Here is a 15670-nt window from a genome sequence, read left to right on the forward strand (position 1 = left end):
TACACACCCTCAAAATTACTTTTCCACAAGGTGCCCCCCCCCCCAATGTCTCGACCCACGGTACGCCACTGTACATATATAAATGTACAGTGGCGTACCGTGTGTGTGTGTGTGTGTGTGTGTGTGTGTATGTGTATATTGAGTAATATAATTATGTATGGTCTATCGTGAGCCCCCTCCAATGTTTGCCCCCCCCCCCCCCCCCATCCAAAACTGCTTCCGGCGCGCCTGCTGCGAAGGACTATGATCATAACTTATAAAAACTGTTCATTTTACTATATGTATACATACGGGCAGAGCGAGCGAACCACTTTCACTTTGCCATTCATCTGAAATGTATTCATTTAAAGCTTAAAGGCATAATTTACCATTTGCAGATGAAACAAAAACCCAGCATTAGTGCTTTAAAATAGTTCTTAAATGTGACTTAGGGATAGAAAGAACCACTGTAAAAATTTGAATCCCTATATTCGATGTTAAGTATAGTTAAATACACAAAATGTGAACAATATCTATCATAGGGATGCTTCCAGACTAAACCGTATACAGTGATGGTTTATTGAGAAAAACGCTGATATCTCCTTATATTTTAGGCTTTATTGTGAAAATTTTATTCGGTAGGATGTTTTGTGATACAACGGATCTACAAATATGCATTAAATGTTATATCTTGAACATTTTTAAAATCACTGCTCCCAAAGGTAAACTGGACCTTTAAACGTGATCGCAATGTTCGAGCAATAAAAATTATTCTTATATTGCTAAAAAGCATAGAAGAAAGGGAAAATGTAAGGTTTACTAAAGTTATATTTCAGGGGGGCACACTCAAGGACGCGAGGCTACCATCTATACACTAAATCTACTCATAAGTAAATATTAGTGTTTAAATATCATAATGTATATTAATAATGTATTATGATTTTCAGGTATGAAATTGACAACTTTTGGACGAGAGAAGTGCCTTAATCGTTCATTTTGGTCTTGAAACAATTGATTAATTATTTGTTGCAGGGGGCACTTGTGGGGGGGGCAAGGCAAAAACTCGTTTTGCCCCCATCCCCCCCCCCCCCCCCCCCCCCCCCGCTTCGGCACCCTTGTCTTGGCGTTTCCTTGACAGTTGCCTGTTTTCAGTAACTTAGGCGTGCGGTACATACACTCCGACTACACAGCGATAGCACTGCACTACTACACAGCAACTGTGCACCTGAGTGTGTCTTCACCATCTCTAGCTAGCTACTTATTGACCGATTCTGTGACGCGCTATGTGTATTTTTGGCATGGGTGCAGCCATAGTGGGTGTATCAGCCGACCCCCCCTCCGCACTCCCCCACCCCTCTCCCTACATTAGCACGCGCGCAGAATGAAAAACTGCTTTAGCCAATAGGCATCTCGTACTGAGTGCGCGAATGCTTGCTAGTGCGCGAACCTTTGTTTCAAGTGCGTGATAAACATGTTGCCCGCGGGTGGGGGAGAGCAGGGGGGGGGGGGGTCGGCTGATACACCCACTATGGCTGCGCCCTGTGCCGTAAAATGTCTGCTGCCCTCAACGAACCCGAATCGGTCAATACTAGTACTCCGTGGGCAAGTCAAGCGGGAGGAGCGATCGCGATCGCGATGAGATGCTCCTGAAACGTACTAGTAGTTGTGTGTGGGTACGGTGTACGTGTGATTAGAGAGAGCGCTCGCTGCGCTTTATCAGGCAAAAGCATATTCGCACGAGTATATCGCGCAATTCGCAAATCGCGGAGTTGAATGCAGCTGTTTTGGATACGATCTGGAGGAGAGCCAGAGCATCTCCGCAGTTTTCGTTTCGGACTCGAAGTCGGACGCAAATTTCGTGAAATATGCTGATTGTCAACATCCCCTGAATTTATGACGAAATGTAACATTACAAGGATAAAATGACAGAGAAAGCAATAACCCTCTCGTAAATACGCCAGTGGCAAGAAGATCAAGAAATCACTGCATCGGATCAGAGACGTCCGTGGACCGTGAATGAGTTGATCCCCGGCAAGTGTTGAAGTTCGCACAAGCGGAACGTTGTCGTTGAAACGTCGGACAGTGCAGTTGTAAGTTTACCGTGTCAGTAGTTCTTGAACATGTGAATGGAAGCCTTGGAAGGTTGCAATTGTCCTTGAAATTACGCTTCATTGCCCTTTAATATCACGAGGTACAGTAGTTGCTCTCTTCGTATGTGAAGTTATTCTCGATATCCTGAGGCAGTGATCAGTATGTATGCAGTACATTGTACTAATACTACTAATCTGCTGACGTCTACCGTGGTCTACCGTAGAAAACATTTAATAATATTACTATTATTAGTAAATATTAATAAATGACTGTGGGGTTGTCTATTGTTCATTCAATTCAATTCAATGATCATCAATTCGTGTAAAAACAGTAACAATTCAGTAATGATAAACAGGAGGTGACAACTCAGTAAGCACAGCTTGAAGTGAGGGCACCTTTACATTTTGAAAACGTAGTTGAATCTGATTGAAACATCTAATGTTAAAAATACATTAATATACATTTACAAGACGAAGTACAGATACACAAGAGACTATTCATCACAAAGCTAAGGATGCAGGAGGAAAACAGATAGGAAGAAGGAAAAAGAGAAAAGAAAAGAGAAGAAAAAATAAAAAAGAATAACATGGGAGAGGTAAAGAGAACCCCAAAATATACAATAGTTAATACTAAAACAAACCAAGGCAACATTGTAGTTTGTACATACATGTACTTACATATATGCATTTTAGTGAATCAAGAGAAATTTAGCAGACAACCCCACAGTGAAAAACTGCTAACACACATTAACACGTGTTAACAGGAACACAATCAGTCTAACATATTAACAGTGTTCAAGTAGACATATCGTCTACTGCAGTGAAAATGTTAACTTATCTCGAATACCTAACCTGTACTGTAAAAGTGGATATTTTCGCGCGACTAATTTTTCGCGCTCGGCTGGATAAGGAGAGTATCGCATGTTTTTTAATTCCGCGGTATCAAGACATCAACTACCAAGTACAGGAACATATGGCAAGCAGAAATATTCACGTGCTTTTATTTTCGCGCTAGTTTCTGATTGCGCGAAATGCGCGAAAATTTCAACACCACAAAAATTTCCACTTTTACAGTAACTTTACAGAATTACCAAAGCCTAAAAAGGAACTGTAGGTAATATAGGCCTAATCATGTTGTAATGCAAGTATGCATATTGAGTTTAACAGTTAGATCTACTTCTCTGTTGATTCATGTCGGGATTCAACATCACTTTTATTTGACCAAATATGTGCCAGGATAGTCTAAAGACCATTATGATTTTTCAGCTACATTATTAAATGTGTCTTTCTTCAGAATAGACTCGTCTACCTGGATATCGATATGTTCACACACACACACACACAAAAAAATGAAGAATAAACCCAAGATTCTGCCAGTGACATCATCTGTTCATATCAGTCATTGTAAAAAGATTTAATTACCCCCGCCAAGGGAGGAGGTCCGATGTTTTCATTACTGCTGGTTTGTTTGTTTATCCATGTGCAAAATAACTAAAATAGTTGTGAATGGATTTGGGTGCAAAACTCACAGGAAAAGTTGAGAATGACACAAAGAACAGATGATTAAATTTAGGTAGTGATCCGTGAATTTTTATGGATTTTATGAAGGATTTAAATGATATTTTGGCAGGTAGGCTGGGTCAATGAACTTGGGAGATCAAGCAGTGCATTTTTGAGGTTTGCATTATGTAATTATACGTGCACTACAGTGCATGCTCTAGTTTCTGCTGGGGCGAGGCGCGCCGCACAGCTGAAAGTTGATGACATAACAAAAGGCTTCTAATTGGGAAACGGGCGACTTTCAGCATGCATATGTATGGGTGGAAATCACTGTTCTCATTTTGGGAACAAGATCAGTGGTGGGAAGGAGCTGCTTGGCAGTGGTCTTCGCTCTCAGAGTACTTCTCTACTACTTGTAACATGTTTAGCAGAAGACATTGAGTTTCATGCTGCGAAAAAGAGTGTTGGCTCCAATTCGCAAAAGTTTCATATCGCGAATGTTTCTTGTTTACGGTAGTCAGATTGTCTTCGGAGACTCAATAAGAATAGATGCCTGGTCTAGTACAAGTAGAAGGTGCTTTCCAATATCACTTGTTCATCATATGGATAGTATTTTATGTTGGCAATGATTTGCAAATGATGCCATTGGAGAATCGTGGGTTGGATTTGTGTGTGTGTGTGTGTGTGTATCAAAGTAATTTGAAGAAAAAATATGATTAGGCGCACCTGGTAAACTAGGGACGGCGAGCGACGCGGTGCGACGCTTCTGCAAATTTCTTTCAATTTCCGACGTCAAAGGACACCCAGCGACGGTTAGCGACGGCGTACAATCACTAGTTTAGACTGCGTGTCGGCGGGCGCCGCCGAGCGTCGGCAAGCGTCGGCTAACTCCCAAGTGTACTTGTAAAAGACGAGCCCTCACAAATGGACCGTTGCATGTACGAAAAGGAGCTTACCTGGTGGCCGTCTCGCTGCGTCCGCAAAATAAGCTCCTTCCCTCTACCCTCCCGATGCGTCCCGATGCGTCTCGAGGCGTCCCTCGTTGAATGGCGACTATTGTTTCGTAATGAATAGAAAGCTAAAGTGCTATAGTACTAGTGCTAGGCGGAGAAGCCATCGCCGCATCGGCAATCCAGGATTTGGGGCCACGCACTGTTTTGACATGAAAATTACACTTACTGATACATGTGCAAATGTATTTTAGGTTACAGAAATGAATTGTGACATGATTCAACACCTATGTTGCAATATGTATTGCACATGATGGCCACATGTATGATTGGGGTATTATGAAACAGCACAAGTCAACATGCATTACACTGTGTACATAGTTCCTTGAATTATGACAGTCCAGTGATTTCACTATCAATGTTGATTGCAACTGTCATCTAATTGTAGATATTAGGCATCTTCTAATAAACATAAAGACAGGAGCCTGAAACTTTTCTGTTAAATCCATAAAGTCAGAATGGGTAGTTTGACTCACAAGCAATCAAGAGAAGGTCCCCAATTTATTCTTCTTGATATTAATCAAATTGTTATTTGACAAAGTGTACAGTGATTATAGTGAGTTGTCTTATAAATATATATGCAAACACTGGATCTAAAACATCTGGCAAAATGCTAAGCATCTATACAGCGACAGGGCAGTTTATAGGCCTCAGTCAAATCATCAGTAAAGTCTACAATGTGAACATTGGACCTCAAAGAACTCCATCCAGTAGTTGTATCGACTAAAATTTAGGAGATTTTATTGAATTTACTCTGAAAGGCCAAATGGCAACAATAGCAACAATTTTAGTTTCTTGTCCAAATAAAAAAGAAGAAGAGAGGATTAGGGCACTGTTTTGTTTTTGTTTTTTGTTTTGTTTTGTTTTTGTTTTTTGCCTTTTCCCAACACTGTGGATTTGATAATGCCTGATCCAGTGCACAATACTATTCAGCTAGTCAATTTTCCATAACTTTTTTAGAGCAGTACAGTATGTACAACATGTAGGCTGTGCATGTGCGAGCTTCAATGAAGGCCCAGGAAAAAGCAAAAATCCATCGAAATTTGTCTTTTTGTTGTTTACAAAAAAAAATAAAGAATTTGATGCAACAACAAAGGAAGGTAATGGACAAGAAACTATTTATTTATTTTTTTTCGTCTGTTTTTATGCTTAAGTGGGTCTTCATGAAATTCCTCTCCTGGGTATAGCTTCTAACAAAACACCATTTGCCAAAAACAACCACAACCACAACAACAACAATGATAATAATAAAAAAAAACAATGATGATATATAATGATAATAATAATAATGATAATAATAATAACAATACGTGTATTGTCGTGGTACCGCGTCGAGTCAAACTAACGGCCCGTTCGAATTTTTCAGAGCCCGCTCTGCTCTGGTACGAAACCATTATTGCATGATTACTAAGACATGAGAGCACTTTGGGGCGAGTAATTCTCACAGTGTTAGTTATATGAAGGGTACTTTAACCTGAAACACAAACTAAGACAAGGAAACTCAGGGAAACTTTTGAGGTACCAAAACTTTATATTATCTTTAAGTACGGGATGTTTTACTTACTACTACAATGTAGTATACAGGCTGTAATTCACAAGGAAATTGAGGTCTACTGAACCCTGTGTCGAGTCAACTACATATAAACAGAAAGTATTGAGGGCATAATGAAGCAGGGGCAGATTCAGGAATTCCATAAAGAGGGGGCGTCTTTACAAAATCCACGCGCCCCCTTTTTTTTCTTTTGTTTTGGCAAAAAATAAAGGGGGGCGTGTGCCCGGTGTGATCCCCACTGGATCCGCCACTGTGAAGAAGGAATTATCAACAATAATCAGGTTTATAGCCAGTTACACCCATGAGGTGGTGGATATCCACATACTGTATCTATGGCAACGATTGTCTCCTGTTGAGTGCTGAGTGCTTCACACCGCTTTAATAAATATGTTAGAAACTCAGAGCCTGCAAAGTGGAAAGGAGAGTGAAGCAGCATGGTTCACACTTTCATTTTTTCATGAGCATTTTACAGAGCCACCAATGTGTGTGTGTTTTTCTTTTTCACCATGTTTGGTGTTTTTTCTTCATCATTCCTAAAAGAAAATATGTGGATTTGAAATGGAAAGAGTACTGTAAAAGTGGATATTTTCGCGCGACTGATTTTTTTTTGCTCTTGGCAGTGTAAGAAAAGTTTTGTATGTTTTTAATTTTGCGAAATCAAGACATCAACTACTGGAACATATGGCAAGCAAACATATTTGTGTGCTTTTATATTTACTTCTAATATATATGATGCATCATGCGATACCCCGGGCTACCGTGGTACCCCGGGGTACCACGTTGTGTAGCGCCACCTCACGCAGAGACTCCAACTCTCCCGCTTTCGACGGGAGATCTGCCGAAAGCCAATTTTTGCAGAATCTCCCGTTCTCCAGCTTGAGATTTAATTTCTCCTGCTTGAAATGATTTTTTACTTAATTTCATTGCATGATGAAAAATAAGCCTTAGATAGCGCGAGAGAGCATCTAGAGCCCAAGACCGCAAGGAACTGTGTGTGCGTCTACAGTCATTCCCATGCCACTGCATGTGATACTATGCATGCGTGGTATGCTGTGCTGGCAATATAGTGTGTGCTTCAGTGCAGTGCAGTGCAGTGGCTAGCGCGCGCTAGCTCCAGCACCAAAATAATTCCCACTTTTTGGCACCCAGGGTACAACCTTTGAAAAAAGAAAAATAATTCAACAAAATGGCTGATTTTTATTTGGTACTCCGGGATACCATTTATGTCATCATATAGCTTCTGGTTTTGCGAAATGCGTGAAAATTTCCACTTTTACAATATATTTCTCTCATTGATTGTACTGTAGGGCCTACTATTTTCACATTTCAAAAAATACTTTTATAAATGGTTAGTTGTACCTTCACAGTATTTTTAAAAATGCATATCAGATAGTGCGTGCGTGTGTGTGTGTGTGACAATAGTAATTATTGACAGGTGCTCCTCAGTAGGAAATTCAGCAATACTGATGTACAGACATTTGATAGAATGGGAGGGCATGCCGGCCAATGTGTACAATACTGTGCTCATTTCAGCAGATCAAACCTCTTGGTGATGTTATATTTTCATGTTGCTATATAAATGCTTTATATCACAGAATGCCATTTCACTCATTGAATGTTCACTTTGAGCAGATGATTTATGAAATTAATCTACAAAAATGACCTAACCCTATGAAATTGAATGTTTTGATCAGACCAAGGTGATACACTTTTTTTGTTCGTGGGCTGCAGTTGTGGATATCGCCAGACATCTACGTACATTATATCCCTCAGTATGTTTGATACTTTTGTATAAGTGTGTCAGTGCAAAAGTGTGTAATGCTACAAAGTGTAGTACATTCCAATTCATGGCAAGATTGTTCATATCCTTCATGTCACACGTGACTGTACTTATGTACAGTAGCTCTTCACTATCTGTTACATCGAAAACCTGTCCTTCAGGGGCTTTACACTAAATGCTCCTTTCTTCTTGAAATAATAGGCCCAATGGAAACAGTCTGTGAGTCTTTTGAGACGTCATGCCCATGTTGAATATTGAAAACCGAGTAATATGGTTCTATTGTGAAATCATGTGAAGTTCTGGAGGAACCCCAAATTCTGGCAAGGGTTACAGTTGCTGAGTAGAGGGCACTTCCCTTGGGAGTTTCCACTCCACCACTTTTCTTTCCCTCCTCCACCATCCCCCCCCCCCCCACCCACATCAAGCATAGAGGGAGTGCCTGGGATCCAGGTGTTATGATTTAATGCATTTCATTATGTACAGAATTATTGCCTACAATGTGGCGATTTTGACCTCTGGTCTGCAGCAATGAGATGTGAGCACTGAAGAGTAGATAAAGCATCCCCCTCTCCCTCCCAAAGAAAGTATTATGAAAAGGTTAGAATTTTATCTAGACAGAATATAAAGTCATGCCACTCTTCCTACTTGTGTTTGTTTGTGTGTGTGTGTGTGTGTGTGTGTGTGTGTATGTGAGTGTGTGTATGTGTGTGTATAACTGCATGTGTGTGATTAAACAAACTACGTACAATGAAGCCATATGCTGCAGTTCTATGCCTGTTGACACAATGAGGAATAGTACCTGGTGAGTGCTAGGTCTTTAAAAGAGATGGATTCTTGTCAATCTCCTTGTTTTCATTATTTACGTCTCATCAGTCCTTTACAAACCCCACTTCCATTTAATACCTATTGATCTTTGTTTGTGCCTTTTTTCTGTGTTCCATCACTACACTGAAGCCCAGGCTCAAAAATACCGTCTTGTTCAAGAAGAAATTCAAGCAGTTGCTTTGGCCTTTATGAGAAAAAAAAAATACGTAGGGCCTACAGACTGTATGAGTGCTGTAAGTTCTTGTTTACATCGTGATATAATGTCAAGGTCCAGTCTGTCAAAATATGTTGTATAGATCTGAAACATTCTATTCACATGGCCATGATCCAAGAAATTTCCAAGTTTCATTTGTCCTCAATGCCAGTGATTTATAGATTTCTTTTTTTTTTTATTGTCAGAAGCAAAGTTCTTCTTTTAGTTTGCATCAGTGTCTGTGTGTTTTGTGCTTTCTACTATTCAATACCAATATCCTGAAAATTTTGCACTTTATAATATCTTTTTTAGACTGTACAGGCAGTCATTTTCTTCTTACATTTAATAGTCAGATTCATAATAACAATTAAAGAAGTGTGTGCTATTTTTCTCTGTGACTTTGATAGGCAATACTGCACTGCCATCATTGAAGCCAAGGTCATGTGAAGGTTTTATAATAAATATAGTTCTATAAATGTACAGGTCTTGTAAGTGAAATGCAAATTATCTTATATCCTTTTTTTCTGTTGCTATAGTTCCAAAGTTGTTTTTGTTTGTTTTGTTTTGTTACCCAAAGCAGACTTTTCTTTTATGGGAAAAACTTCCTCGAAAAGGGAAGGCTCATTATTTCACTGACTGAAATGACATGGAAGAGTAATGATAAAATAATATTGGACCCAAAAATAACCTTTTGAATGTCAAGGCCTACTGTACAATGTAATGTCATACAGGGTAGCCATCTGTGTCAAAGGGTGCCTCTGGTGTTCTTTATACACAGAAGCATACTCTCTGATATATAGTATGTACATGTACATCACAGAGAGTTCAGCACGACTTGCTGACTACCCACTTATGGCTGATACCCTTGTGAAGGTCTGTGGATGTCAGATTCATCAAGGTTTGTGACGCACGAAGCCAATTAAACTTTAATTCTCTAAAACAGAATCTTTTGAATTATTTCCCAGATACGTACAAATCTGTGTGTACTTTAGCAATAATGTATGGCTATTCTAGTGTACAGGTTGCTACATTGTACATTGTACATGTATATAATGTATATTTTTACAATCAGTATTTGATTGTTACACAAACAGAGTAAGTCAGACCTCGAAGCGCTAATGAGGCTTAGGCAATATTTTATTTATTTATTCATTTTTTGTGACGGTGTGTGTGGGAGGGGGACGGATGTGGGTGTGCTCTGTGCTTAGTACGGGTCAATGTGAGGCAGTGACACAGTTACTCAGGTTGCAGCCCTCATTTTCATGTGGATGCAAATTATTATGCTATGGGGGATATGTTCCTGGCATATTGGGATTATTATCATTTTGAGAATTATGACATCACTCAGTGTGTGGTCTTAATCTCAGATATGACGTGATATGCTCTGTACCTGTACATTTTATTGAGAGGGACTGGGAGATGTACTTACTGTACAAAATCCAAGAAAACGAGAGGTATGTACATGTACGTACATGTAGTAAAAGTATGCATGTATACATAGCACCACAATTACCGGTACATCAATTTAGTTTGAGATTAGATTGATTCATTGGTACATTGAATGTCAAGAAATGTAATGAAAATGAGGTTCGTTGGGTGCAAGATTATCTACTGGAGATGTAAACATAATCCTTACATGGTTGTCATTTCTGGACTCTTCAGACTCCTGTCTTGCTGCATAGTCTTAGCACCAGGCACATACCGAACAAAGTCACATGATCTTGTCTCTCAGAAGCATTGATTCAGTTTATGAACGCTACTAGGGCAAGTAATCAGGAGATTTTCTGCCTTATACAGTTGTAATTCAAAACACACATCACAACAACAGTGCGTGAATACAAGGGCAAAGGTCATCCTTTCGGCAGATTTCACACCTCGTATGCACAGTTTGGTCAACGAATTATCACGATCAGCAGTTAGGGGGCTATTTACAGTGTATGTTTGTGTGAACAGGGGCAAAATTTCTAGGTACCGTATTTAGATTGTTCTAACTGTGTAAACAGCACTAATCTTGTCACTTCTGATGTACATGTACGTACATTGTACGGGGTATCGGTACACACAGATCTTTCATCCCAAAGTAATTGTTGTTGATATTGAGGTGCTGTGACTGCTGCAAACTAGCAGCCTTTGATTCATGTTGCTACTCTGTCATCCAAACCAGATGGACAGAGTGTAGCTGTGATGGGTTACATGTACAGCTCGAAAGTGCATTTTCAGCTTACTGGGAGCAGATGAATCACTTTGTTACTAGGAAGGGTACTGTGTGCACTTCCATGGTGCATTGTTGAGGAATTGTTGTGACTCTGGATTAAAAAGGGAATTCCATCCTTGTATTATGCTGCTTTGTAGGAAAACTGAAATATCAAAGAAGTCATTCTGTAGAGATTTGGGCTGGGTTGAGTATGACAGGACTTCTGTCGAAAGGTGTTTATGCCAGCAGTTGGTGTAAAATTCCAAACCTGAGCGATTAACAACTCATAGTGGTACTGGTACTCATGTCGTCTGTCTTTTTGTAAAGTTTTAGCTGGAGAATCTTGGGAATGAGCTACTGTTGTTGATTTATTACTTTGCACTCTAGTAAAGAGAGTTATAGGAGATGAAGTAATAATATCACCTCAGTTGTACATTATGTTTGAATGGTTAATCACTCTGACAAGGAATTGTGTGTAGTATCTTGTAGTATCTTGTAGTATCAAAAATATTAAGCAAAATTCATAATGTCTGCTGATATGCATTTCTAATTCTTGGTGTTGTCTACACTGCAGAGAATACCGGGTATTCTTTATAGAGTAAATTTTGACACTACAATACGTGTAGTAGATGATATGTTTGCACAAAGCACACTGTACTGTTAATACACCATTTCAAGAGCACTTCCAGAGCATTGATGACCGACCATTCATGCAGTTTGGATTTTCAGGAGTGCTCCTTGAGTGCTTTAAATACTCTGTGTGAATGGGGCATTGGTCCAATCAGGGCCCAGTTTGAACTATAGCTTTTATGCCATTTGATCGTGAGAGCATTCGTAGGAGGATATCACATGGCCATAGTCAGATCATACTCAAAGCATTGCTACACTTGATGTATAGCCAGTGTCTCAGTGTAAGAGCACATACAGTAGATCTATAGCAAAGATCATCATCACCGAAACATCATTTGCTTTAGACTACATTGTACAGTCAAGCAAGAACTCTCTATGTAAATCGTGTGAATTGTGGGCATGTGGCTGAGCATGATTCATTCATTCCTGCCATGTTCATGTCAGCTCACAGGTTACACCGAGTATAAACAGTCGAATGCCACAGCCTGTAACACAAAGCCACACAGATCATGAGAAGGAACTGACAGTGAGTTATAAATGGTGCATACTATAACTTCATCTTTATTCCACCCAGTTTTTAGCTCACCTGAGCCGAAGGCTCAAGTGAGCTATTGCGATCCCTCTTCGTCCGGCGTCCGTCGTCCGTTGTCCGTCGTGCGTCGTCCGTAGTGGTAAACTTTTACATTTTCATCTTCTTCTTGAGAACCCCTTGACCGATTTTCACCAAACTTGGCAGGTAGCATCCCTAGGGGGATATGATCTCACTTTGTTCAAGTGGGCACCATACTCCACCTGGGGGGCCCCCAGAGGGGCCCAAACCCCCCCAAAATTAAGGAATCTTAAAAAAATCTTCTTCTCTAGAGCCAGAAGTGATAGAGCTTAGTTAATACTATGAATTAGTACATTGATGACTGTAGTTTCAGATTTGTTCATGGCGAAATCAGGGGTGCCCCCCTTGGGACCCAGGGGAGGGGGTGGGGAGGGGTCCTAATGGGGCCCAAATTGTACATTTTCATCTTTTTCTTGAAAATGTCATTATGAATTTTCACCAAAGTTGGCAGGTAACATCCCTAGGGGGAAAGAATCTCATTCCCATCAAATGGGCACCATGCTCCACCTGGGGGCCCCAGGGGGCCTAAACTTGGACCGAAATTGTAAATTTTCATCTTTTTCTTGAAAACCCTATCACCAATTTTCACCAAACTTGGCAGGTAGCATCCCTAGGGGGATAGAATCTCAATTCCGTCAAATGGGCACCATGCCCCACCTGGGGGCCCCAGGGGTCCCACCCCCTCCTGTAAGGAATCTTTACAGATTTTCTCTAGAACTTGAAGTGATTGAACTAAGTTAATACAATGAGTCAGTATATTGATGACTGCTGTTTCAAGTTTGTTCATGGGAGAATCAGGGGTGCCCCCCCCCCCCCCCCCACATCATTTGGACCCAAGGAAGTGGGATGGGATGAGGGGGGGGGGGGGAGATGTCCAAATGCAGGCCTAAATTTTCATCTTCTTGCTGAAAACAACGTGATGGATTTTCACCAAATTTGTCAAGTAGCATTCCCATAGGGATAAGATCTCATAGTGTTTGAATGGACACCATGCTTTCCTTGGGGGCCCCAGGGGTCCAAACCTCCTAAATTAATGAATATTGAATAATATTTTTCTCTAGTTCTAATAAAAAATGATATGGCCTTAAGTCTTTTTTCCCAAGCTGCATAATCCAATATTCTATACAAGTTTCCAATGTTCTCGGGTAAGAGTCTACAAGAATGCATGGAAGGTGAACTTGCGATACTCAGGTGAGCCCGTGACCCCCGGGTCTCTTGTTAGTGTTGAGGTGAGCATCGTGCAGATCACAGTCATATCAAATTGTAGCTTTTCAGTGCCATTTTCATTGCTGTATTGAGACACTTTGGTTTGACCAGGGAGGTGATCCCTGGTTTGACGGGGGTTTATACAGATGGGGATATTGCTGAAGGTTTAGATGATTTTGAAATACAAATTTAAAGTCCTAGCTGATCATGTCAATTGAAGTCACTTCAGCAATTTTCTTTGTGATATCTGGTGTTACATTGTATATTAATGAAATTTTTCAACAACTTTTCTTATAGCATTTCTTGTAAAACATTTCAGTCAAATTTGAGATTTCACTGATCCTGTATGTTTACATAATATTATGATAGGAAGTAAAACCTATAGCTTTAAATGCTCCATTACTCTCATTCAAAACAATCCTTATTTGATCTGCAGTTAAAGATTGCATTTTGGTCAAAAGTGCTATTTTCTTTTGTTCATTTTAATTCCTCTCTCCTTTTTATTTCAATCAACGGGAGTCAGTTTTTGGTGCCTTTAGTTGAGACTTGAAAACAACATAGTTGTTAGTGACTATTCAGAAGGCCTTGGTAAAGTTATGCAAGGGTCAGAGTAGTGCAGGTGTTAATGAGGTCATTAGTGGGCTGTTTTGGTGAATGATTAATGAAGGTGACTGCCTGTCGCCATGACGATTTCCAGAGTCATTCTGTCTGCAGCTGAACCAATGTTGTAAAATATAATGCCTTCTTGGAATTGTTTGAGGTTGAATTGAGTACCTGCCAATGGTTGCAATATTTCCTTCAAAATACTTTGCATTGTGTAGAAGCTTGTAAGTGTCGTCCCCTGCCTTGTTGCTCTTTTCGGATCCAAAAAGGTGAGGGGACGAGATTCGAGATTTGTCTTTGTGATCTCTTGGATACAGGAAGGTACTTGATGAGATCTCATCTTCCCACCTACATTTGTATTTGGGGGCCAAGAAGTTGAAAAAGCGAGCTGGGAGGTCTTGTCTTCTTGCCTTCTCGTACCCGAGAAGTTTTGATGACAAGGTCTCAAATCTCACCCTTGGGCCCAAAAAGTGGATTAGACAAGATCTGGGGACAAGATGTGAGATATGTCATCTTCTCGCCTCTTCGCCTTCTTGGAACCAAGACGTCTAGAAGATGAGACTTCACAACTTGCCTTCTGATCATCTCAAATCCAAGAAGTTGAAAAGACAAGATCTTGGTTCTCACCTGATCGCCTTCTGAGGTTGAGATGACAAAATCTCATCAAAAATGCTCGCCATCTTTCCTTCTCGTACCTGAGAAAACATTCCTGGATCTGCCCCGTTACAATCCCTGTACATAGAATGTATCAATTTTGTGTAAACACGTCATAAGTATTTATTCTGGTCAGTTGGTCTGCATTCAGAATTTCAAAATTTCACGCTTTGTGATGGGCAGCCAGTGTAATTGCTTCAGTAAAGGATTATTACAGCTGTAGGTAACCTACTCTTTACTCTAAGCACCAGACGAGCCACTCGACTTGGACTTTTTGGAGTCTTTTCACGTTGTTGACATTGGTATTTGCCAGCAGAGAATTTCCATGGTGATCGAGCCTACTAAGAACAAGAGAGCACACTGGATGGTTTTATGCATCCTCAGTTAGATACTTTCTAATATTTCTCTGGTGGAGGTTGCTACATACAGTGTATGTGGCACACTCTACTGACAAGATCTGACATTGACATTGAGTATCTGATCAAAATGATCACCTAGGTTTGCTACAATATGTGATATATTTACAGTGGGTTCCCAATCTGAAAGCTCATACATATATCTCCAGTCGGGCACACGATGTAGTCTTCTCCTAGACGACAGAACAATGCTTTCAGTTTTGTCCTCATTTAATAGCTTCAACATGTCACTCTTCAGCTAGTGCCTTTATAACTCATGGATAAATGTCCCTAGTTTAATTTGGGCTTTCATGATTTCAGTTTTTCTTCAAAACTATGATTTTGTAGTACTTCAGCACTAATCATACATAAATCCAAAAGGCTTTCCAAGCCCACAATGTGGTAAGAGATTTTCCCTTTTTGATAATAGTGGATTTTATAATAACAGT

General features: G+C 40.1%; 1 protein-coding gene across 1 annotated transcript in view; it reads left to right on the plus strand.

Moving 5' to 3' along the window:
• Positions 1-1864: 1864 nt before the first annotated feature.
• Positions 1865-15670, plus strand: part of LOC139731617 (paladin-like) — a 53654-nt gene continuing 39848 nt past the window's right edge. Inside the window, exon 1 of the mRNA XM_071642507.1 lies at positions 1865-2069. The gene's annotated coding sequence lies outside the window, so the exon portion shown is untranslated. The remainder of the gene's footprint in view (positions 2070-15670) is intronic.

Source organism: Diadema antillarum, unplaced genomic scaffold (genome assembly GCF_040938485.1).
Source record: "Diadema antillarum isolate AM-2024a unplaced genomic scaffold, OU_Dant_1.0 seq00000382_RagTag, whole genome shotgun sequence".
NCBI classification, from domain to species: domain Eukaryota; kingdom Metazoa; phylum Echinodermata; class Echinoidea; order Diadematoida; family Diadematidae; genus Diadema; species Diadema antillarum.